This window comes from Pleurodeles waltl, chromosome 9, assembly GCF_031143425.1.
Source record: "Pleurodeles waltl isolate 20211129_DDA chromosome 9, aPleWal1.hap1.20221129, whole genome shotgun sequence".
NCBI classification, from domain to species: Eukaryota; Metazoa; Chordata; class Amphibia; order Caudata; family Salamandridae; genus Pleurodeles; species Pleurodeles waltl.
This window is the reverse complement of record NC_090448.1, coordinates 604,330,315-604,355,667: the sequence shown is the minus strand read 5'-3', so window position 1 is coordinate 604,355,667 and position 25,353 is coordinate 604,330,315.

Genomic DNA, 25,353 nt, shown 5'->3' with positions numbered 1-25,353 from the left:
AGGAGTTTCACCATTCAATTTAAGCTAATTGAATTCCCCCAAAATCACACATGGGAATCCAGAATCCAAGAATTAGAGCCTTGAGTGGAAACAAAAAGTTATAGATCTAAGAACTAGCTATCATAAAAATCAGATACGTTTGTCTGGGCTGCAATATTATTATCCTATTTAATACTTCTACAATTGTTAGAAACACTAGGTAGCACAGCAGACAAATTAATTTGACCCTCTGGATCTTTTAAAAAATCACCTTTTAGAAATGTTAACAGGGTTCATGATCATTCTCAGGCCTAGGAGAGAACAAGCATATCCAACATTTTGTGCCATATTTGAAGACCCAGCATATTACACTTGATTTTCCTATTAGGATTACCCATCTTGAAGGTATAATGGTTGAAGGTGTCAAGTGGAGAATGGGCATTGCATACTTAAACTCCATGAGCCATAGTTAGAGCAACTAACTGAAGGACAGGCTAAGGGCCTCATTACAAGTACAAGCTCCAAGGACCGCCATGTTGGTGGTGGTGGTCAGATCGCCAACAGGCAGGCAGAGAGGACTGCCAAATTATGACTTTGGCGGTGATGCATACAGAATCCTGCCAAAGCAGTGACATCACTGCTAGGGGGTCATTTTGACCTCAGTGGTCTTTTTTAAAGGCCGCCGAGGGACCGCCGTGCGGAAGACCGCCAGTGGTGGTGGTTTGCCGCTCAGCCTATTATGACCGTTGGCAGCTCTCCGTACTTTTACGGATGGAGAGCCGCCAACAGCCATACTGGCGGGAGGCGGGGAAGTGGAGGTTGCTCCACCTCCACCGCCACGGCAACAGAACACCACCCAGCGAATCACGTCCTGTGATTCGCCGTGGCGGTGTTCTGTTGGCGGTGTGGTGTCTGCGGAGCTGCCCCCATGGCTCCTTTCCCCTCCCGGAGGATCGTCGGACCAGGTAAGTTGATCGTCCATGAGGGGAGGGGGGGTGGGGGGATGTTGTGTGCTGTGTGGGTGCATTGGGGTGTGCGTGTGTGTATGTAGAGGGGGTGTGTGAGTGCGTGTATACCTGCGGAGCTGTTGTGTGTATGGGAATGAATGCGTGTATGTCTGTGGGTATGTCTGTATGGATGTGTGCGTGTATGTTTGAATGTGGGTGTGCGTGTATGACTGTGTGTGTGGATGTAGGCATGTATGCCGGCGTGTGTGCGTGTAAGTATGTAGGTGGTGCCTGCGTGCGTGTCGTGTGGGTATGGGTGAAGTGATATTGGGGGTCAGGGTGGGGAGGGTGGCCCTGCCACCCTTGGGGGATGGCAGGGGTGGTAGCGGGGTAATGGAGGGAGTCAGGTTGGGGGTCAGGGTGGGGGAGACCCCTATCAGTGCCAGGGAAGGAATTCCCTGGCACTGATAGTGCTTACGGCCATGGATTTAATGGTGGTTCAAACCACTGGAAATCCACTGAGGTAAGCCGGGTCCAAATACCGCCGGCGGTATAGTGACGGCCGCCGGGATGGAGACCCAAGTCGGAACGGAGAACCGGCGGATGACCATGGCGGTAACCGCCATGGTCATAATTCCACAAGGTAAAACCGCCAGCCTGCTGGCAGTCTTACTGCCGGTTCTCTGCTTTCTGCCATGGTCATAATGACCCCCCTAGTGCGGTCATACTGCTGCGGACGATTGAAGGCACCAGCAGGCCATCAGAGAGCAAGTTTCCATCGGATCTATTATGAGGTTGCACACCGCTAGACTACCACGGAAACCCAGGAGGATACAAACTGTATAAGAGAAAATACTCATCTCCAGGAAGCCATACTCCTCCTGAGCTGCCATGGAACCACAACTAGACATCATCCCGCTGCTCCTGCTCGCTGAAAGACGACGGACTCTTCGCCGCTGATGATGACAGCAGCCATAAGTACACACACTCACCTGTTACAGTTGTATATTGTGACATTTTGTAAAGTTACATAATATTCCATAGGGAGGCGGCTGCGAGGACAACACATACACGTAACAGTACACTGAGATGCACACCCACATATAACAATAAAGAGCCCCACACATATGCAGCATATACACTGCAGCAAGCACACACACACCACACGGGCCCAGTCTCACACAATCACATGCAGCATGTCACAACACCACAACTGCACCATCACAAACACATTGTCAAGCACTCACAAATGACACTGGACAGGGACTCATCACACATACAACACAATGAACAACCAACAGGGAACAAACACACACAATTATACAATCATATAACTTAGCAATCAAAACACATCACACATACACAGCACCTCATACCTATCATACCATTCACAACAGAAGCAAATCAAAGCACACAAAGCCACACACCACAACAACAAACACATGTCAAAACAAACATCACACAATACAATCACAAAAACATGTCTGCAACATACACATGCACATCACACAACACACACCCTATCCTTGGGGGTCAAAACCACTGCACACACCCTCACATACTGCCCAAACAATACAGGAAGTACAAGCATCACACACCCACACAAATAATCACACAGAACCAATGTCAGGCAGGAACAATACAAACCTAGGCAAGGAAAAGCAGGACAAAGATGTAACCTGAAAACCAACAACAGGTTGGTCTGAATATAATTGTGACATAAGAAATAGAAACGTTGAAGGCCATTGGCCAGTACAATATAAAAAAGATTGTGGAGTGGCAAAGGCAATATAAGGTGCCCCAACTTGACTCCTGACTACCATGTAACCTTCACAGTTAGGGGCATCAATGGGGCAGGCAGGCACCTCAGGGATGACCTGGGGGCGTAATGGGGAGGGGGGATTTGGGTATTGGCTTGGGAGGGGGTTTGGTTTAGATTTGGAGGAGGGTTGGGTATTCTTGGAGGGGGTTGACTTCTCGGTGGGGGAGGATAATGGGTACTGGCAGGGTGGGAGGGGAGACCTTGGAGGTCGAAGGAGTTGGCTTGTGGAGGGAAACAGATCATCTTGGTGTGTCTTGGGGAAGGAGTGGGGAAAAGTTCAAACTGCGAGAGGAAATCTTTCTTACACACACCATGATGGTCATAACAAAAGAGTTTGGGTGTGGAGGGAGAGGGAGTGTTTGTATGAGGTGTTGTTGTGGATGTCTTGGGTGTGACTTTGTGGAAGGTATGCTTGTGGGTGGTGGGTGTCTATATGGTGGGTGAGTGAAGGTGTTTATGTGTTTTGGGCTGAGGGGGGAGTGGAGGTGCTGGGGGATGCCGTGGTGGGTAGGTTGCTGTCTGTTGGGATGGTGACTGCAGGTATGGTGAATGTGCTTCATGTAGGCATGCCAGTGGTTGTGGTGTCTGTGGGTGTTGTGACTGGGGTGGATGTCTGAGAGTCTGGTGGGGTAATGTTTTGCAGGTAGAATAGGTGTGGTGGCTGGATCAATGAATGTTGGTGTGGTGTGTGTCAGGTGTGTCTGTGATGCTGAGGGTTGTAGGGGTGTCAAGGCAGGTTGTGACTGTTGCTGTGCGTGCAAGTGTGTATGTCTGTGGTGTTTCTTGTGGTGCTTTGGTTTGTCTGTGCTACTCTTGGATGTTGAGGTGCATACATGCCTGTCTGTTTGTGTGCTTTGGCTGGGTCGGGGAACTACGGATTGGGATTGGGAAGAGGAAGGTGGTACACATATGACACAATCACATGTGCATCATCATATGCTTCTGCAGAGAGGGAACATCATACGAGAGTAATATGTCCCTATAGAAATGCAATTGTGTACACCTGTGTACCAATGTTGGGGACTGTACATCAATGTGTTTTATGGATATATTTGACCTTTTGCACTTACCACATTGTCACAGCTTAGAAACTTTCACATCATTCACTATCCTGGTAAAGGATAAAAATGTGTCATGTTTGTACCTACCCCCTTGTTGCTGCTGTGCTGCCCTCAAATGCCCATCTAGCTACGGGTAGGCCACTGCCAATATGTATGCCAGTAGAGGTGTCAAGGTCTGACGGGCACCCTGTCCTCCCTGGGAAGACATTCCTAGTTGGTCCACTGCGGTCTTCTGGACCCGCATCTCAGGTCCTCACACTGCTTCCTACAGTGGGTGCTCTGCCGGATTTGGTGCCCCCAGTGTCCACACTTTTTTGGTGATGGTACGCCAAATCCTATTTTCCTGATGGGTGTTGACCTGCATGGATGACACAAACAAAAAGAGAATGTCTTGTTCACATACACAATACAAAATCAAGCAAGGTGAAAATACAAGTTACTGCAACTAGCCATACAGACACCCGCTTCAATGAGGGATGACAATCTGCAGTCAGGCCATGTGTGATGTTGAGACAGGCATACAACATGCATATCCAGCACCAGGTATCAGTTTGAAACATGTGACCAGACCACAAGCATATTTCTAAACATGGCGTGCCATATTTATACTTATATATATAAATATTACCGCCGGCTAACGCCATTGTGGTGCGCCGTGCGGGTGTCAAATTTATACTTTGACGCATGGTGGCGCAAACCACAGGTGGGAGTCATTATTTTTGACGCACACCGCAGCGTCAAGCCGTAAAGCAAAACAAAGTTAACGCAGCGGAAATGACTGTGGGTCGATTTACGACCCCGCAAACCGGATATGCGCCATTTTTTTATGCAATAGCATAAAAAAAACGCGAACACTGCCAATTCACCAGAGGAGAGCCAAAATGGATCCCAGATGCCACTACAGACCCCAGGAAGATGACAACAGACCAGGAACCAGCCAGGAGGACCCACACAAGAACCAGGACACTTATAAGAAGAAAAGAAAGTGTTGCTTAAGTGCAGAGGAGCAGGAAATTCTGATTAAAGAGGTGACGGAACATCAGCACCAACTGTTTGTCACCTCAAAGTTGCCAATCAGTAGGAGAGAGGCTATATGGCAACAAATTGTTGACAAGATTAACAGTGTGGCTGAAGTACGCAGAACAGTCATCGAGTGCAAGAAACGCTGGCATGACTGCAAGCGCAGGACCAAGGAAAAGATGGCCAGGAACAGGAAGGCAGCACTGCAAAATGGAGGTGGGAGTCCAGCACATCAGGAGGCCCTGGACCACATGGAGGAGATGGTCGCAGCCGTCATCCCTGAGGAGATCGTCACAGGGATCCAAGGACAGGACACCGCAGACTACCACGAGACAACGCACATGCAGGGTAAGTTGTATGGGGAATTAAAATGCACCAATGTCAACTACAACCGGGGGGGATACCGACTACAAAATGCATGGAAGTCATCATATACATGGAGTGGCATGGTTAAAGGGGGATGGCATGGGGGCATGGCCTGCACAAACAGAAGCTGGGGCACACCATTACACTACATCAACAACAGTCCCATGGGGGCATGCTGCCATGCCAACGATGGAGCAAAGGGACATCCACGCCAGGAGGGAAGGCCACAACGTGAAACTGACATCCTGGCACACTTCAGCCACCATACCCCCTACATTAACTAGGACCCTCTTAACAACCTCTAGCCATACCGACAACTGGAATGGAACTGTGACAACAGTTTCCACTACCACTTCCGCTCTGTGTGCAGCTCAAGTAGCCAATGGCAGTAACCTCCCCATGGATCATACACACCTAAATTAGGGGTTGAGGATGACAACTTCAACAGTCCCCTGAAACAGGACAAAGGCCCCTGTACTGTCAAATGTCAATGCCCATAGTTGTTGCAAACATCAGCCAATGTAAACAACAATAGGAGTTACACAGCACTAAGGACATACCCATGCTGCATACGTCAGGGTCCATCCTGTGCCTGGGTCACAATGTAACATCCCAAATGTCATACTGCTCAGACAACAGCATTGAGGGGGGCACATGTAACTGGTCACTGAAATACACCTGCACAGTCAGAGGAGGAAATATGACACTGCTATGACAATCAGGGCAATCCAATGTACCACACATTCCCCAACATCAGCAGTACACATTACCAATGCCAACAACCATATTGTGTCACAACATTTCTATGCATAGGATATGCCACATGTCAAATACATTTAAGTGGATGTGAAAGATCAGAGATTGGGGCAGGTCCAGATTGTTAAGTGTGCTGCCAGTGCCATCAGAGCACCCACAGCCAGTGAAAGGTCTCACCATGAGAATGGATGTAGACGGAGGCTTGAGTAAGACAAGAAGGTTGCCAAAACCAACACCTAGAAGAGATGATGCCGAAAAGTCTAATAACTCAATAACATACATGTGACATGCAGGTGGGCCATAGGCCTGGGAGAATGCCCATCTGAAGGACTGGAGCAATGAACACAAAACAAGATCACAATGTGAATTTATCACAATGCAGGCATGTCACATCACTCATGCCACAACACAGACACACTAATTGTACCCTGTTTCATTGCAGAGGAAGATGGATCTCCTGCGGATATGCCTGTCCCAGATTACCCTGATGACATGGATGACGAGCCGATAAACATTCCCCAGGAGACTATCCAAAAGGTCCTTGAAACCCTCCAGATCCCACCTTCAGTCACAAGGAGGAGCACAGAACAAGAAGCCATTGCAGAGGATCCACCCACCACCCCAATTGTAAGACCTGCCAGCTCCAATACAGCTGAGGACTCAGATGACACTGACACCAGCTTTGAGAGAACTGTAGTTGGAGTACAGCGGGAGCTGGTCAAGGAGGTGCGGGTGAGGATGCAAACTATGGCAGCCAGCCTTGAGGGGGTGCGTTCGTGCATGATGTCATCTGAAGATCAGGCAGCAGCTATGCAAGCCCTAACATCTAACTTGCAGGAACTGCAAAAAACACAGAAGGAAATCAGCACAGCTGCAATACAGTTGACCCAACACCTACAACAGCAATCCTGTCAACGCGTGCACGAATGCAACATTGAACCCCTCAGGGCCGACCTGACTGCCTACCATCGTGATGTGGCTGCTATTCTCAAAAACCAGCAGATCCTCCTTGCTGCAGTACTGCCCTTAAGACCTTCACAGGGAGAAGCGACCAGGATGTCGGACTCCACGTCTTCTAACACTGAAGTGTGTTTTGCCCCTTCACAACCACCAACAAAAAGGACAGAGGAGGCAACACACACATCAGAAGAAGAAGACATGGAACAGATCACATTCACAAGGAAAAGTACCCGGAAGCACTAGTCCCTGCCACATGGCCAACTATTACCAAGGTCCTGCACTTTGTAACATGCCAGTCTTGCAACAACTCTACTTAATGACTGTTCTGCTTACCACTGTATATATTGTCAGCCTGCCCAGTGATTGTCTCTCTCCTACTCATTGGCAAATCCTGTCCCTCTGCACTGTCTGAAACATCAACCTCAGTATGTCAAAAGCATTTCTGTAACCCCTTGTGTACGATCACCATGTAAGATGTCACTATAATGGACTCACAATCATGGACAATGTACAGATAGCACTACAGCACTATTCAATAAATAGCACTTACACAACAAATCTGTCTCTGGGTAATGTGACATATCAACTGTGCAGTAGATAACTGAAATGTGCCTACTGTCAAATTACGTAGCTTGTCAATACAACTGTCCTGATATTATGTAGTCAGATAAATCTGCACAGTGCCTATGATTGCATCATACTCTGCCCATCCTGAGGGACATATCTGATGAAGTGAGAAACCATACACCATCATGCTGTGTTGGACAGAAGAATGCTTCCTCAAGGGATATCTAAGTCATCAAATAGTGGCCGCAAAATGTTATCACCATGCAATACTAACACATATAACAGTGCATACTAATCTAAGCAAACACTACAAAAACTGCATTAATGAAGTTGTCTGAGTTTACATACAAATAGATAATCATGCTGAACTGTGTCACAAATGTCGTATGAGAGTCATGAAGACAAGAATACAAGAGTGCCTACGATAACTCATCTTATAAGGGTGTCTTTGATCATTACACTGCAGTCAGACCTAAAACTGTTCCCCCAATACCAAGTCTGGAAGCACTGTTTGTGACGTAGAAAACACACTTATCAACAGAAACACATGGTCATCCATATTAACTGTGATTGGTGGTTGCAACGAAGGGTGGAAACTTTGCAAGGTAGCTCTGGGGTATCTGCCAATCGCACAGCTCAGTTGGGATTTGTTTGTAGCATAAGACACAAATGAAATAGTACAAAACTCATGTACACTGATTCCAAACCCAGGATCAAGTAACATTTAACACATACTGTTAAGGGTTAACCAAATATTTATTAAATGCTAATCACAGAAGAGGAAACTGAGGGAAAAATCTTACCTACCCTAACATACCCTGACTACTCATTACCCACAACCTAAGCTACGCTTACTTATCACATGTAACGAAACGTTCTAAACATCCACCCCCCCCCCCCCCACCACCTTTATGAGACAGGACACATGGAGGACAACAAATACTAACCTAAACACATACTATACTATCCTAAACAAATATATATATATATATATTTTTTTTTTGTTGGGATTTTTCATTTATTAAACACACAAGAACCCCATCATAGCCCCCCACCGACCCACCCACCCACACACTTAATAAGTAAAAATAGAAAGAATGAGGACCCCCCACTGTAGGAGGCTGGACTGGCTTGTAGTGAGTACCAAGGGGTACTTACACCTTGCACCAGGCCCAGGTATCCCTTATTAGTGTACAGGGGTGTCTAGCAGCTTAGGCTGATAGAAAAGGTAGCTTAGCAGAGCAGCTTAGGCTGAACTAGGAGACGAGTGAAGCTCCTACAGTACCACTAGTTTCACTTGCACAATATCATAAGAAAACACAATACACAGATATACAAAAAATAAAGGTACTTTATTTTTATGACAATATGCCAAAGTATCTCAGTGAGTACCCTCAGTATGAGGATAGCAAATATACTCAAAATATATGTACACAATACCAAAATATGCAGTAATAGCAACAGAAAACAGTGCAAACAATGTATAGTCACAATAGAATGCAATGGGGGCACATAGGGATAGGGGCAACACAAACCATATACTCTAGAAGTGGAATGCGAACCACAAATGGACCCCAAACCTATGTGACCTTGTAGAGGGTCGCTGGGACTGTAAGAAAACAGTGAGGGTTAGAAAAATAGCCCACCCCAAGACCCTGAAAAGTGGGTGCAAAGTGCACCTAAGTTCCCCAAAGAGCACAGAAGTTGTGATAGGGGAATGCTGCAGGAAAGACCAACACCAGCAATGCAACAACGATGGATTTCCAGATGAGAGTACCTGTGGAACAAGGGGATCAAGTCCAAAAGTCACGATCAAGTCGGGAGTGGGCAGATGCCCAGGAAATGCCAGCTGTGGGTGCAAAGAAGCTGCCACCGGATGGTAGAAGCTGTGGATTCTGCAAGAACGACAAGGGCTAGAAACTTCCCCTTTGGAGGATGGATGTCCCACGTCGTGAAGAGTCGTGAAGAGGTGTTTCCGTGCAGAAAGACTGCAAACAAGCCTTGCTAGCTGCAAGGGTTGCGGTTATGGTGTTTGGATGCTGCTGTGGCCAGGAGGGACCAGGATGTCACCAATTGCGTGAGGAGACAGAGGAGGCGTCCAGCAAGAGAAAGAGCCCACTCAGAAGCAAGCAGCACCCGCTGAAGTGCCAGAACAGGCACTACAAAGTGGAGTGAACCGGAGCTCACACGAAGTTGCACAAGAGGGTCCCACGATGCTGGAGGACAACTCAGGAGGTCGTGCAATGCAGGTTAGAGTACCGGGGACCCAGGCTTGGCTGTGCACAAAGGAAATCCTGGAAGAGTGCACAGGAGCCGGAGTAGCTGCAAAACACACGGTTCCCAGCAATGCAGTCTAGCGTGGGGAGGCAAGGACTGTGGGAGTCACTTGGACAGAGTTGCTGAGTTCAAGGGACCTCGCTTGTCGTGCTGAGAGGAGACCCGGAGGACCGGTGATGCAGTTCTTTGGTGCCTGTGGTTGCAGGGGGAAGATTCCGTCGACCCACGGGAGATTTCTTCGGAGCTTCTAGTGCAGAGAGGAGGCAGACTACCCCCACAGCATGCACTACCAGGAAAACAGACGAGAAGGTGGCAGGATCAGTGTTACAAGGTCGCAGTAGTCGTCTTTGCTACTTTGTTGAAGTTTTGCAGGCTTCCAGCGCGGTCAGCAGTCGATTCCTTGGCAGAAGGTGAAGAGAGAGATGCAGAGTGTTGGAAAATGGGTTATTGGTAGGGCAGGTAGGTACCTACACCTAGCAACAAGCCACAAACCTCCACATAAGTACAGTTAGGTCTCAGTAAATTAATCCCAGCTCTACCCTTGGTAGCTTGGCATCGAGCGTCAAGGCTTAACTTAGGAGACAAAGTGTAAAGCATTCAAATATCACAAAACAGTAATTAAATAAAACACAGGAAACAGTTTAAAAATCCAAAACCAATTTATAAAAATAGCTTATATTTTTATCTTTAAAATGACACAAAAACGAATAAAATCGGTTCAGGGGAACCGGAGATCTGAATTTTTAAAGAATTATTACTTTTCTAGCGCTTAGAAACAAAAAGCGCCAATCGGGTCATCTGGTTGCACCTCGACCGGGGCAAAGTCAAACTTTCAGGCCAACCGCGATGGAGCCCTGCTCGGCTTCAGGTCGCGGGAGGCCTCGGTTAAAAAGTTACCTTCTGACTTAGTCTTTATTTTGAAGTTTTTCTTCACCGGGACGAACCTGCCAGTTGAATCCGACCTCCTGGAGCCCTTGTCCGGATACGCAATGTGGGTTTCCTCGGTGGAGACTTTTACCTTCGGACTTAGTCGTTTTTTCGAGATGAAAATCCTTCGACCGGGGTAAACCTGGATCTTGATCCGACGTCCATGGAGCCCTTCTCGGATACGATGGCTGGGAGGTCCCGGTCAACTTTTTACGTTCGGACTTAGTCTCTTTTTTGGATGTTTTTCTTTACCGGGACGAACCACGAAGTCAGGCCGGGTCGCGGTTGAGGCAAGCCGGCTAGAATTTCCGCGGCGGGTCGGTCACTTTATGGAGCTTTTTTTCAAAAATTCGCCAATCTTTTCCAAACTTCTGGGGCTTCACCCAGATGTTCTTTTAAGGTTCTTTTGGGGTCCACAGCTCACCCCAAGGGTCCAGAAGTTCTGTGATGGTCCTTGGGAAGTGCGGACTTCAACTCCCAGAATGCACCTGGCGCAAACTCCTTTTTGGCCACTGGGCAGTGGTCAGCTGGTCGCTTCTTTCAGGAGTTGGTGCAGGGGACTCTGGTTAGCAATTTTTCACCTGTAGCAAACAGGGAGTCCCTCCTTGAACCAGTTGAAGCCAGGCAAAGTCCTTCTTGTAGTGAAGCCCAAGTGTGCAGCTGGTGCAGTCCTTCTGAGTGCAGGGTCCAGGTGCAGGCCAGGGGTCCAGCAGGGCAGTCCTTCTTCTTCTTTAGTTCCTTTCTTGTTTAATTCTGGAGGGGATCTGAGGTGTGGGTGCAGGTCTGCCAGTTTTATCCTTGCTCCTGGGTGAAAAGCAGGGGGGCCCTGGTTCTCCAATCAGGGACAGGGTCGTCCCCCTGTGATGACCACTTCCTGGGAAGTGTGGCAAAAATCCATCCCAGAAGGCAACAGTCTCCAAAAATCCAACATGGATGAATCGGATTTTTGGAGGTTACATCTGGCTGAGCCCACCCACTGGTGTGGCTAAAAATCATAAACACACCCCTCTCCTGCCCTCTCCTAATCTAATCAAGGGGGCACCTAATTGTCTGGGGTTGCAGGATGTGGGGGTGTTGCTGGGTGCTCCAAATGTCCTTCTCTGCCTTTGAAGACCAGTTTGGCAGCCCTCCCCCTTCCTGCCTCACCATCTGCTGAGGGGAGATTCTCTCCCCCAAGCACATTCCTTTGTGTGAAGTCAGGCCACTTCACACCTCATCAAAGTAGCCTGGCAGAAGCTGCTGCAGGCTGGCCAATCAGAGCACAGCAGCAAAAACAATGCAGAGCTGAAATTGGCAACTTTTTAGGTAAAGTCTAAACTTTTTACCTGAACAAGTTATATTAAATCCAACAACTGGAAGTTGTGGGATTTATTACAACAATTAATTTGATACCAAATTCAAAATAAAGTCTGCCCATTCTAGCCTATGAAGGCCATTTACTTCAATGAGGGAAAAACGAATTTGGCTGTTTTTACCTCACCAGGGCTTATAAATCTATTTTTATAAAGTCCCTGCTTATAGTTACATGGCACCCAGCCCTAGGGGCACATAGGGCACACCTTAGGGGTGACTTATATGTAAAAATAAGGTAGTTTAAGACTTTGGAAGTACCTTTAATTCCAAAGTCGAATTTGCATATAACTTTATTTTAAAAGCTGCGAGCAAGGCAAGCTTGCTTTTAAAATGACACTGGGCACCTCAGCAGTGCACCTAGGTGTGCACCACCTATGCTGTGGTCCCTAAACCTACATGCCCTACCATATACTAGGGACTTATAGGTAGGTTAACTTAGCCAATTATAATTAGCCTAATTTGCATATCCATTTTACACAGAGCACAGGCCCTGGGACTGGTTAGCAGTACCCAGGGCACCTTTAAAGTCAGGAAAACACCAGCAAAAAGTGGAAAATGGGGGCAAAAAGTTATGGGGCCTCTGCAATCAGCCCTGTTTTCTCACACAGAGGAACTCTGATGAGCTCTTGCATTCGTTATCTAAGGAATTCCCCAAAGCAGAGACCCTAAATAGCCCGAAAAGGAGGTTTGGCTACTTAGGAGAGAGGATAGGCTAGCAACACCTGAAGGAGCCTATCAGAAGGAGTCTCTGACATCACCTGCTGGCACTGGCCACTCAGAGCAATCCAGTGTGCCAGCAGCACCTCTGTTTCCAAGATGGCAGAGGTCTGGAGCACACTGGAGGAGCTCTGGGCACCTCCCAGGGGAGGTGCAGGTCAGGGGAGTGGTCACTCCTCTTTCCTTTGTCCAGTTTCGTGCCAGAGCAGGGCTGAGGGATCCCTGAACCGGTGCAGACTGGCTTATGCAGAGATGGGCACCATCTGTGCCCATCAAAGCATTTCCAGAGGCTGTGGGAGGCTACTCCTCCCCAGCCCTGACACCTTTTCCCAAAGGGAGAGGGTGTAACACCCTCTCTCTGAGGAAGTCCTTTGTTCTGCCTTCCTGGGCCAGGCCTGGCTGGACCCCAGGAGGGCAGAAACCTGTCAGAGGGGTTGCAGCAGCACAGCTGCAGTGAAACCCCGGGAAAGGCGGTTTATCAGTACCCGGGTCTGTGCTAGAGACTCGGGGGATCATGGAATTGTCTCCCCAATGCTAGAATGGCATTGGGGTGACAATTCCATGATCTTAGACATGTTACATGGCCATGTTCGGAGTTACCATTGTGACGCTATACATATGTCGTGACATATGTATAGTGCACGCGTGTAATGGTGTCCCCGCACTCACAAAGTCCGGGGAATTTGCCCTGAACAATGTGGGAGCACCTTGGCTAGTGCCAGGGTGCCCACACACTAAGTAACTTAGCACCCAACCTTTACTAGGTAAAGGTTAGACATATAGGTGACTTATAAGTTACTTAAGTGCAGTGGTAAATGGCTGTGAAATAACGTGGACGTTATTTCACTCAGGCTCCACTGGCAGGCCTGTGTAAGAATTGTCAGATCTCTCTATGGGTGGCACAAGAAATGCTGCAGCCCATAGGGATCTCCTGGAACCTCAATACCCTGGGTACCTCAGTACCATATACTAGGGAATTATAAGGGTGTTCCAGTATGCCAATGTAAATTGGTGAAATTGGTCACTAGCCTGTTAGTGACAATTTGTACAGAGAGAGCATAACCACTGAGGTTCTGGTTAGCAGAGCCTCAGTGAGACAGTTAGGCATCACACAGGGAACACATACATATAGGTCACAAACTTATGAGCACTGGGGTCGTGGCTAGCAGGGTCTCAGTGACACATAACAAACATACTGAAAACATAGGGTTTTCACTATGAGCACTGGGCCCTGGCTAGCATGGTCCCAGTGAGAAAGTGAAAACACCCTGACATACACTCATAAACAGGCCAAAAGTGGGGGTAACAAGGCTAGAAAGAGGCTACTTTCTCACACCCACCCACTAACACTAACTAAACTAACAGCCTATACTAACCTAACACTAAGCCCCCTAAGCCCACTAACTATAAGAACAAGGAAAGAGGAGGGAGGGGAGGGAATCATGTTCATTTCAAAAACAGTCTAGAGGTTGGTCTTGCGGAGGGTCCTCTTGATTGACTTCACTCACCGGTTAATGTGGCGCACATTCCGGCTCAGGTGGCTTAACTTGCGCAGCACATGGTCCATCTTCCGTTCCATGTTGTGGAAGGCTGCAGGGTCAACAGATGGAGCTGGGGCAGTCTGGGTACTGGTGGAGGAAGTCTGTGTGTGTGTGGAGCCAAGGCAAGTGGGCTGTCCTGCACCTGTGCCAATGCTGGGGCCTGGAAGTCCAGCAGATGTAAGCACAACAGTCCCAGCTGTGGGTGGGGCCACCTGGCTTGAAGTGGTGGTTGTGCTGGTGGTGGCTGTGGTGGGCAAAGTAGGGCCACCCTGTGGGAAGGCCCTCCATGCCCCGGAGGCCCGTTCATAGCGATATCAACGGGCCATCCTCCTGAACCCCGATTCCACCAGCAGGATGTACTGGTATCTCATGGCCCGGCGCTGGAATTCACGGACCTGGTCTGAAGTCATGTTTGCAGCTGTGAAGACAAATGCAAATATTCTACATTAGTAACTGCATTGTGTGAAATGTCACAAGAAGTTAATCAGACAATACATCTACTGTACTTGTAACAGCTCATATCACAATACAGATCATTGAATGTCCCTGAGGAAGTACATGGCAGGCCAGCCTACAAAGGTCATATCACACATAGCACATCCATAACCTACAAGATGGGTAACAACTGGCTTTGACTTGCCATCTGAGTTCTGTCAGTTATCAGCTAACAATCATGCTGAATATCCTCTGCCAAGACCTGGGCTACAAATGTCAGTGTACGGAATGCAAAACTAAAGCCACATGGTCTGCAAGTTGTGACTGGACTTGCCAGTATAGTACCAAGTGCCAAATCTGAGTGTTTATACTAGGTTCCAACCAAACGGTCACGTATTCACATGTATGTGTAACATCCTGGTAGCATCAGTACTAGGTACCCCATTCACAAACCCATGTCTGTGTTTGAGGGTGGGGGGTTGGATAAACAACTATCAATTTTCAGCAACATGTACACCGAGGAGTGTATAGAAAACTCCACACGTGTTTGGCTCTACACACACACCACAGGTAAGGTCTATCAACAATGAGGAGTCAGCAAAACCTAGACCAATCACAGGGCCACACATGTCAGGAAATGCAGAACTTGGTACACAACATATACTTCCAGTAAGGCCTGCCTTACATCAGACACAGAGTTGCAAGAACACCCAAGATCATGATTAGCATGCACACCTAGGCCATTGCACTCAAGTTCCACATAGTTGTAGCACTACATGTGGAAGTATATGCTGCTAGGAGGTTCTACCTACAGTTTAATAAGTACCTTGGTAAATAGGGAAGCAGAAGTCTATTGGAAAGCAATTTGCTGTACCAATCTTGGAGAATGTGGGTCTGACAGGCTGACTAAATCTGAGCTGACTTCCAGTGCGACTCTTGTTGATACAAGTGTCATCCACATGACTCACCCCAGTACTCACTGTGGGGCCTACAGGAATGGCCTACAATCCCTAGATAATACCATAGGATACGCATTGGCCAACTCAAAACATTTGAGAAAATGAAATCCCACTCATGGAACAAGACAAATGATTGCCCAACGCATCACACCTTGCTATGCGTTCAACACACACAAGTCCATAACCAGCAAACACAACACATAAAAGACATATCAACACTTACTGGAGTGGTCGGGGTCCTCAAATGTCACCACCTCTCCCACAGTGTAGGGTGCCGGTCCACCTGTAAGGCATGGAAGGAAGAAATGTGCTCAAAATCTGTGCACAGAGCAACAATTTCATTAACATATACCATGTGTAGGCTGAATAAGGAAATGGCAGCCATTCAGACATGATGATACTGCATCTGATATATCACTGCCAACTTGTACATAGCATGGGTCTCCTGTGACAGTTACACACATATCTGCACACATGCATTGGCCCCAATTATCATGTGGTGGCAAACATGCCCCGTCATTGGTGACCTGAAAAAAATATGGAGTGTAATTGTCTCATCATATGCATCCATGAGAGACATCGTGGTTACCAGTCAAACATGCTATGTGGCCATGACACATTTATGACACATAGGTACAATGTACAGAGGGAGGGGCAGGGACTTTTGTAACCCCTCCTGTTGTTACAGTTTATTCAATTGATGTGGCCCAGCTATGGTGATTTGCACCAACCATGGAGATGTGAACCCATGTGCATACCTTTGGACTGCCATCCCTATTTGGAATGTTGCACAACTAACTCCAACAAACATTCTAAGATGTTAGCCGAGGGCACCTTACGCCTTTTCACGATGTTTCCAAATCCAGATCTGACATGTATCCAAAAAGATAAAGGAACACAGTAATCCCAAACATTCATAGTACTTCCGTGAACGCTTTCCTTCCACACTCACCAGACTCACATGAGACATATGTCTGAGCCACTTTGCTATAATCAATTGACGTGAAGCCAGCACTCATTTTCTGCATCATGTAGTGATTCTAAAGTCAGTCTAGCTATTGCGTCAACAAAGTTAGCCAATATGTTGGTACATCTTTACTTCTCTGGCAAAAGTGCCCTATATAGACATGATTGGCTCCTATTTTGTTTGGTTGTCTGACACAAAGACAGCACCAATTTACTTCATGGAAAAGTATCCTGTAAGTTTGCTGAGCACGTGCTACCTGACAGCTAGCAATTGTGATCCTTACCATAGTGCATCAATTATCCCTGTATGTTTCCCCAGCATTACGCACAGTCAGCAAGTTAGCTGGCAGACATAGTACAAATCATCTGATGTCACTACAGAGCATTTAATCGATTAGTACTCACCAACAGGGCCACCAATCACGATTTCCAGGTCATACAAGAGACCCTTCTCCCTGGTGATGAGGTCATCCCACCGGTGCTTCAACTGGTGGTCAGTCCTCTGGCTGGCATACACACACTGCAGGTGATGCAGCACCTTTCCCCACCGGATTCTGCGCACCTCAGTGTGATACCCCTGTATCACCCTGCCCACTGCCTCGATCATCAGTGTTTGTCTGCTGACCGTTTGTCAGCAGTTTGTTTTGGGATTTGCAGTATAATGTGCCCTCCCTAGCATTGTGACTTGTGATACAGGTGTTCCTGTGTCTTCACTGTGGGTGAGATGATAGTGCCATACACAGGTTAAAATTGACAGTGTTGTTAACACGTTCATATCAATGTACCCCGGACATCCCATACCTTTAGACTTATGCATTGGATTAATGTGACGTCATTGGGACACTTACAATTTGCAAGGTGACATTTAGGCAACCCACTCCACACGTTGTGATAAGTGATGTCTTAACATTAGACTGTACACTAATTTCAGATGTGTGACAGGTTCACTGCAGACCTATGAAACATGGCCAGCGATGTCACGACCTCATTGTGTTCCTGTTCACATGTTGCTGTTGTGGTGTATGTGTTGTGTGTCCTAGAGGGTTGCTGTGCAGTTTATATATAAGTAGATTTTTGTACTTGCCAACAAGTAGTCCATTGCCATTCCATCCATCCTGGAAGTGTTTGTTGATGGTGCAGTGATGGAAGATGAAGGAGTCATGGACACTCCCAGGATATTTAGCCACGATGTTGCTGATCAATCCTTGGTGATCAACAATGGCCTGCACATTGATGGAATGTGTGTGCTTCCTGTTGCGGTAGAGGTGTTCAGTTTAGCAGGTGGCACAAGGCGTACATGTGTGCAGTCGATTGCACCAAGGACGTGTGGGAAGCCACTAATGAGGTAGAACCCCTGTTTTGTTTCCTGCTGCTTCTGCAGTGTGTTTGGGAAGCAGATGTGGTGGGGTGTAAGTCCAATTATGACATCCAGTACTTTGGGCAAAAAGGCAGAGAATGATGGTTGTGATATTCCGGCAACCAGGGCACCAGTTGTTTGAAAAGAGCCACTTGCCAGCATGTGAAGTACGGCAAGCAGCTTGGTTTCTGTTGGGATGGTGCGGGTGTCAGCAAAGTGGGTGCCAACTGCGGTTCAATGCTTCGCAGCAGCTGCTGAATGGCCTGCCAGTTCAACCTGTGCCTGGATGATGTCGTGTTTCCTGAGGCCATGAAGGGTTGTTCTGGGGCGGAATATCCTCTCCTGCCTTCTGCACTGCCTTTGGGGTCCCTGCTGGTGTTGTTGTAGCTGCTGTTGTTGCTGCTGGGCTCTGCGTCTGCGTGCACGCTGGATAAGAATCACCTCCATGTCTCCCTTTTGCTGCTCTACTGCTCTGCTGTTGCTTCTGTTTGTTCTGATTAAATACAGGTGTGTTTGCCCCATTTTAACGCCTGCCCTGACCCAGACGTAAAATTTTGGGCTATGCGTCATTTTCTGGCTCCGCCTGCCGCCGTGTGCCATTTTCTGGCTCCGCCCCCCGGCCGTGCGTCTTTTTTGCCCGAAAGTATAAATAAGACGCACGGCCGTTTAAGTCATTTTTGGGACGGGAAAGCCTACCTTGCATATGATTAACGCAAGGCGGTTTGCCACATCCAAAAAATGACACACACAGTGGAATTTTGAAGTTTAATTACGGGGCAACGTTTGCGCTGAATGTGCGTCAAACTTTTTGCCGACATGTTAAGAATGTTAATGTCACATAGACTGTCAGTGACTTGCTTTTCCGTTTCTGGAATATGATAGAGAAAAGGGAATGTGAATGCAGTAATAATCCATTCTTTGCCTAGGTATGTTCAGTGTACAACGTATCAACTGTTTAATGTGACATTTCGGAGCATTATCTGTGACATTGGTATGATCATACTTATGATGTACAGAATGAGTGATACACACACATTTTGGTTTTCTCCCACATAATTACCCTGTCATGAGAAGAGTGAGAGGACCCCCATTGTTTCTTCCACTAGCAGTCCTGCAACAATAGAGGAGCAACATGTAATCCAGATCTACCTCCTGGATACGCATACAGTCATGGATCTCTGTTATCAGCTGGAACCAGAGCTGATGCCTGCCATTCATAATCCCCATAGCATACCTCCCATTATACAAGTTATGTCAGTGCTGCACTTCCTGGCCACAGGCTCCTTTCAAAATACTGGCTCTAACTGCAAGGATATCTCAACCTATGTTCAGTCTGGTCTTGGATGCTGACTGTCTGCATTGTTGTAACACTTGGACAGCTACATCAGATTTTCACAGCGTGAAGATCTGGCCCATGTAAAGGCTGATTTCTATGCTTTGGGATACATTTCACATGTGGTTGCAGCCATAGCGTAGCCTTGGTTCCCCCAGATATCAATAAACAGGTGTATTGGAACAGGAAAAATGACTTCTCCATTAATGTCCAAGTGGTCTGTTTGGCAGACCTCCATATTTTACAAGTTTGTGCAAGGTACCCGGGGTCAGTCCATGATTCCTTCATCATGCAGAATAGCAATATCCTACTGCTGCTGACTCAACAATACACAGAGAGGGTCTGGCTGGTTCATAAATCACATATGTCATGGGTGTCTGTCACTTTTATCTGCTAACAAATATGTGTATATCCGATACTTATGTTTGCATTTCTAAACTCTTCTTTACAGGGGGCTAATGTTACCTAAACCATCCATTGTTATTGACATCATTAAGGTACACAACTACATCGGGTCAAGTCCGCTTCAGAGAGGCTCACAGAAGCGTGTCATGAAGAGTACTTTTGGGGTCCTGAAGGCAAGATTCCGTAGCATCATTAAGTCTGGTGGAACCTTCCTCTACTCACCCACCAAAGTATTTCAAATTATTGTCGCCTGCTGCATGCTCCACAACCTCGCCCTGAGATGTCAGATCTCATTTATACCAAATGAGGGGGAGCCGGCAGTTCCAGCCTGTGAGAATGCATATTTCCAGAGTGAGTATGAGTATGATGAGAACAAAGCTGGAGACATCAGGGCAGATCTCACCAATAAGTTCTTCACCTGACTTTAGGAGTGCGATGTTATGTTATTTAAGTAACTCAGTGGGGTACTTTTGGGTTTAGGGATCCTTGATAAGGGTTGTAGTATGACCATCAGACAGGTCATGAGTAGCTTCAAAGGCCATGACTCAGATGTGCATTCAGATTATTAAATGTAGTAGGGTGCTTCTTTCTGATAACCATAGTCTAATTCTATCACAATGCATAGTCTGAGTTAGCATTGTATATATGAATTGGCTGTATAATGTATTTGTTTCAATGCGGCATATACCTTATGTTTGACATTTATGATTTGCAGATTACTTCACAAGGTCATCCTCATTTGGCAATATCAGAAAGTGTCACAGGCAGGTGGGATTTATAGACTGACAAGTGAAGTGAACATGGATTGAACCAGATACTGTCAGGCATGAGATCTGTGGTGCGGGGTTCTATGCCCAGACTGTCAGGACAATGGGACGGTAGTATCCTATTCCACTTAATAGACCCGTTTGGCATTTGAGGTTTGCTTAATGGTGCCATATGTGTGTTCATTTGTCTCTTACACATGTCACCCTGTGCTATCCATGACCTCACCCATCAGAATGTTTTGTATTGGTAACAACTAACTTGTATGTAACTGTTACTTTGTTTCCTCACTGCAGGCCACTGTGCATGAGAATCAAGACTGACATAGGTGAGTGGCGTTCCTACTGATACCTGACCATGGTAAGTGGAAGGTTCCATGACTGGGGACATTTGTACTGACCTCTGTCTCTATCATGAGGTATGGTCATTTGGGAGCTATGGTATGGGTATGTGATAAGGCTTTAGCTGATGATACATTGAAACAATATGTTTGGCTATTGGGATAGTGTAAGACTGACATGTCCGCAATTTCAGTAGTCTGTGGGCTGGTAGTGATTGACACCTATGCTGAAACACTGAAGTGAGCATCAGTACTTCACTGTGTGATCATTGGCATTCTCCCAACCTACATGTGGAAAAGTTATATGAAAGTGATTTGAGTTATGTCTATCATTATTATTCCATGCAAATTCTACCCTGTTTAAACAGTACGCATGAGACAGAACATTACAAATGTCTTACATTTGTGAACAAACATTTTTGTGCAAGAGGTGTTATAGATAACAGTTAAACATGGTTGATATATGACTCACACATGATCTGTGGTTAAGTGGTATTTATTGAGGAGTGCCCAGCAAAAATAATGAATTGGATCAATTATGAAACAAAGGAGACAGTGAAGGGTTCAGTCATGGCGAAGACGCCATCAGGGTCACACAAGTCTAGTGTCCTTGTGGGATAGGTAAATGGAGATAGGTTTCAGAAAAGTCAACAGAGTGTATCTATGCCACACAAGGGGAATCATTCAGTAAGAGGTTCACTTCCTGGCATTGGTTTTGGTCTTGGCATGTGCTCCTCCTGGATGTTTCGGGGGATGTCCATGTTCGCAAGGGCATCTTCAGCTACAAAGACAGGGGTGTCTGAGGCATGTCCTTCCCCTGGCAGGGCCTCCAGTCCACTAGGAGTCACAGATGTCACTGGTGTCTCATTGCTCTGGAAGAAGCCAGCTGGTGTGTACAAAACCGACTCAGTGTGGTATTCATGTCTCCCAGCACCACTACAATGGAATGGAAGCCAAGTGGGAATTTTGGCCTGCAACTGCTGCATGACTTCCTGGTGGTTGTCCGTCTGCAGCTGCTTGAGCTCCCCTATCATTGGATTACCTTGCCCATCACGCCTTGGGATTGTTGGTACGCTCCCAAGACTTAGGAGATGGTGTCCTCACCAATTGTATCCCAGGGAGCCTCCCTACTCTGGCCCACTTCATACATCCCACGCACCCTGCCCCCACCTGCCTGTGTCCCTGGCACAGTTTGCCCACTCCCACTGGTGCCCGGTCCATCATTGCCTGGGTTTATGGCAGGAGACTAAGGTTCTTGTACTGGGGGGCACAAGACGGTAGACACTGTCCTTGGAACACAGATCTGGGGGTGAATGGTTGCATGTGATGTTGAAGCAGCAGGGCTGGGAGGAGTCAATGTTGGCAGGGTGAGGCTCAAAGTTGTTGACTGACCAGTTGACCCAGGTGGGCCAGATTCATCTTCGATGTTCACATCCAGGGGTGTCTTCCTCACTGAGGGCGTCATTCAGAGGAACAGTGGCAGTCTCTGGTGTCCTTTCCATGATGACATTGGCCTGGTTACCTGTAGAAGAAGTGGAACACACAGTTGCTGAAAGTAATGCAACAATTGGTGAGTACAAGACATGCCATGTGACATGCACACAAAGCCTTTACTTGATCTCCTGATATGACAAGGACACCTGCTTCCAAATCTGGGACATAGAGATTTCCGATTGCATACAGCTTGCTAGAAGATGTTAGAGTATCTTGGTGGTTAGACATCTGTTCATTGACTTATATCTTGTCAGAAGACTTGACATTTTAAAGTGATCTCCAAGTTAGGTGCATAGCATCATTGAGTCAACTAACAGCTGCACAATGTACTATGGTAACAGTGCTGGCCAACAGTATAGTTGGAAGCATCATACCTCGCCCTCTGCATGGGTATATTCCAAGCACATCCAGCTTCCTATGTTGGTGCTCCTCCAGGTGAGTACATGACATTGTTTGGATTGTGATTTAAAGGCCAGTGTAGTAGGGAACACAGCTGTAGCTGTGTGTTACACAGCTACATGGGCATAGCATTAATGTCATTGCCATGGACTGTACAGTAGTGGAGATGTCAGGTGCTATTTAACTTGTAGTACAATGTTCTGGGGCCAGATTTATTCGGCCTTTTGCGAATGCAAAAGTACCTTTCACAATGTATGAAAGGCATTCGCAGTGCAATTTTAATGAATCGCTAAAATACCCATTCCTTAAAATTGCGACCCCATTTACAGAATCGCAAATTGTGATTCTCTAAATTGGAAATCGCAAATAGAGAACTCCTATTTGCGATTTACAAAGCACATGTATCAAGCAATTTCTAAATGCGAATGGGGCATTTAGGAAATGAAATCACCACAAATTAACATTTAGTGGTAACCATGTGCAAATTTTAACAGTGCATTATACATACATTTTTAAAATTGACACGTAGCGCACACATGCCCCTAAGGCATGTGTGTTCTTCACATGTTCGTAAAAATATTTTTGGGGTGCAGCAGAGGGGGCCCTAGGCCCCCTGCACCCTGGGATTTGCATTCCTAATTTGCGAATTCCTAACTGGAATTTGCAATTTGGGAAATGCAAAAACATTCACCACAGGCCCATAGGTCCGAATGGGATTGGATTCTCTATTTGCTATTCGGTAATAGCATTTGTAAATTTTAAGAAACCGCTATTACCGAATCGCAAAAATGATACATGCCATTTTGCATTTCTTAAATAGTGATTTCTTAAAATTCACTATTTAAGAAACGCAAAAGGTTTTTTTATACATCTGGCCACTGGTTTCTGTAATGGCAGTACAGTGCATACTGGGGGTTGTAGTGCTGTCAGTCCCTGTACTACCCATGCCATACACAGACAGTGTGCCTCCAGGTAAGTTTAGTTTAAATGTGGTATGCCGGGGAGGAACATGTGGACATTTGAACACATGGGTGGTGAGTGGGTTGGCTGTTAAGGTGGCCAAATGTGATCAGTGAGCATGCAGAATGTTGCAGTTTGGTGACAATTGTTGTATTGTGACTAACCTGACTCACCTCCCCGAGGTATTCCTGCCAAGCCCTCAGGAAGCAGGATGTCCAAGACCTTCTCCTCCCAAGATGTGAAAGTTGGGGAAGGAGGTGGGGGCCCATTGCCATTCTTGAGGACCGCCAGCTGGTACCCGGCAGCCATGGAATGTATCTTTCCCCTGAGGCTGTCACACCTCTTCCTGAGGTCCTCCCTTGTGCATGGGTAGCTGCCTACCGAATTGACCCTGTTCACTATTCTTTGCCACATCTCATTTTCCTGGCGATAAATGTTTGCTGGATTTGTGCTCCAAATATGTGTGGCTCTACTCTGATTTCCTCCACCATGACCATCAATTCATTATCTGTGAAATCGGGATGTTTTTGTGGGACATGGTAGTGGTGGATGAGACAGCGAGGAAGAATAAAATATTAAGAAAAATCATTTGGTGATGAAGTGTGGGTGTTGTGCTGTGAGCTGTTGACCGGTGGTGTGTGTGTATGACCGGTAGTGTATGTGTTGGGTGTGTTGTGCAGGTGTAGGATGAGTGCTATGTGAAGTGTGTAGTCTACTCTATGGTTGGTAATTTCTTTTTTTGTGCACCCTCAATCTTGCAGTGTATGGTGTTCTGGTTGCAAAGGTTTGTGGGGTATGAAGGGGTGTGTTTTATAGTGCAGTATGCAGGTGTGTCAGGTGTGTGGAGGTGTGTCAGGTGTGGGGTTTTCTAACTATCCCATGTGATATGGAGTTTTACTGATGTGTCCACCGCAGTTCTCGCCGCCCTTGGTTTTCCACCATGGAAGAACAGCTATAGTGATTTGTGGGTCATAAGCGGATCAAAAGTTTTATGGTGGGCTGGCAGTGTTGGTGGTGGAACCACCTCTTTCCTACCCTCTAGTTTCCTGGCAGATTCAACATTTTGGCTGGATTTTGGCAGACTTCACTGTGTGAATCATAATACGGTGGTCTGATTACTAGCAACATGGTGGTCTTTTGGCAGCTGCCACAGCAGCCGACTTACTGTCAGACCGCCAAACCCATGATGAGGCCCTAAGACTGGATCGTTTTGGTTGATGAATATACAGAGGACATTCCCCAATACTCATCTTCTCTTCTATTTTAATATTACTTGTTTCATTTAAAATAAGACTCCTTATTGCAAGGGATCTCTCTATTATATACATATATATATATATATATATAAATAAAAAAAAACAAAGTCAAAGCGGGCTCTGTGAGGTTCTTCATCGTAACGTGCATCTATCGCCTCACAGAGACCCACGAAAGATGGCGGCACTCTCCGTTCCAATGTTTCAAAAGTTTCTTTCATTATTAAAACAAAAACGTGATACCCATCATGAAAATACTGGCAGCGCGTTTCTGCCGGAGCCTTCGACTGGCCATGCATATATGTATATGTTTATATATATGGAAAATGGGTTATTGGTAAGGGCAGGTAGGTACCTACACTTAGCAACAGGCCACTAACCTCCACTTAGGTCC